Genomic DNA, 1,807 nt, shown 5'->3' on the forward strand with positions numbered 1-1,807 from the left:
GAGAATATTGAAAATGCCATGAACTGCTAAAAGAACCAATAGATCCGTTTTGGAAGAAGTGCAGCCAGAGTGCTCCTTGGAGGCCAAGATGGTCAAACTTCGTCTCTCATACTTTGGACATATTGTCAGGAGGGACCAGTCACTGGAGAAGGAGATCGTGTTTGGTAAGGTAGAGGGTCAAAGAAAAAGAGGAAGATCCCCAACGAGATGAATTGGCCAAGTGGCAGCATCAATGGGCTCAAGTGTGGCAACAGTAGTGAGGTTGGCCCTGGATCGGGCAGTGTTTTGTTCTGTGCATAAGGTCGCTGTGGGTTGGTACCGACTCGATGGCACCTAACAACAACAGAAAGCTAGTCACTGAGAAGGGGTTGTTCTCTTACAACGCCTTTGGTTTTGCCACAGCCTTATATCTCAACAGGAAGAATCCCTATAAACACTAGCACATAACTTTAAGTGTGTGGGGGGGGGAGTGCAGGGAGAGCACAGTGGCTCTGTAGGATAAGCACTGGATTGTATAAAGTCTACAGTTTGAGCTCATTAGCTGCTCCATTGAAGAAAGAGGAGCTCGCACAAAGATTTACAGTCTCAGGAACCCTATGCAGGATCCTTTTGCGTTGGAACCGACTCCACAGCACTTAACATCAACAATACCTTTGAAAGATATTTCTCTTCTGCTAAAAACTAACCGTTTTAGTCCTGCCTGTATCAGTTGTTAAGTGCTATCAAGTCGGTTCCAACTCATAGCGACCTTGTATAGGGTTTCCAAGGATTGGCTGGTGGATTTAAACCACCCACTTTGTGGTCCTGCAGCAGCTTCCTCCCAGGGTTCCCCCTGTATCAGTAGGAACAGGCAAGAAGTAGGGTTCTCCCTGCCATCCCTGTGAGCTCTCTGTATACTTGCTTCCCTGCACCTCCCATATCAAGGCAGCTCCCTCTGGGACCAAAAATAAATTTCATTATCAGCCTTCACATTTCTTCAATATCGCTACGGTTCCATATTGTCCAGTACATGCCACATGGGAAGAGCCTCCTGTGTATCACATGACTACAGAGGTCTAACTTCTCTCCATGATGTCATCTTTTTTATTCCCTTACTTGTCCCAAGGAGCATGTGTTCCATTCCCTACTTCAGGTAAAAGTAAGTAAAAATTCCTACTTCTTGTGCACCTCAAGTTTGGGCAGTTCTGTCTCTATTGACTCAGGTGTCCTTTCTCTTCTGGTTCCCTTTATTAGTTCTTCCTCTCCAGGAATTCTTTATTCTCTGATAATCTGCAGAATTGGAAAGTGTCCCAGTGCCCCTCTCAAACACACTTAACTAAACTGCACATTTGGTGATCGCCCAGAAACGGTGTTCTCCACTTCATTTCCTTATAGAGCCCTTTCAGCCAGCTTCCGGGTCTGGAGGCAGCTTTCCTGCTGCTACCTTGAAGCTTCTCCTTTTAGCCACGTGTTTGTATCTCTCGTCACTTGCCCGGCCAGGTGCAGTGATGTGGTTGATCCTACTCCCTTCAATCTCCATGTACCAAAGTGCATGTTGTGAACCTTCCAACAACAACGAAAAGTATAGGAAAATACTTGAGGTTTAGGAAGTAGCACATTTTCACATTTTTTCCCTCTCATAGTCTTCCTCTTAAACTTGTTGCCATTAGTTCCCAGGGTGGTGATTGACAGCCACCCTGTATAGGGATGCTGAGGCTCATCTTTCTCCTGCAGTTGTTGTTGTTAAGTGCCTTCGAGTCAGTTCCGACCCATAGCGACCCTGTACAGGGTTTCCGAGGGTGTAAATCTTTACGGGAGTAGAAAGCCT

General features: G+C 46.1%; 1 protein-coding gene across 1 annotated transcript in view; it reads left to right on the forward strand.

Annotated features, from left to right (window-relative positions):
• FANCI (Fanconi anemia, complementation group I) overlaps window positions 1–1,807 on the forward strand; it is a 112,420-nt gene that overhangs the window by 95,122 nt on the left and 15,491 nt on the right. The gene's annotated exons all lie outside the window — the stretch shown is intronic.

This window comes from Chrysochloris asiatica, unplaced genomic scaffold, assembly GCF_000296735.1.
Source record: "Chrysochloris asiatica unplaced genomic scaffold, ChrAsi1.0 scaffold00101, whole genome shotgun sequence".
NCBI classification, from domain to species: domain Eukaryota; kingdom Metazoa; phylum Chordata; class Mammalia; order Afrosoricida; family Chrysochloridae; genus Chrysochloris; species Chrysochloris asiatica.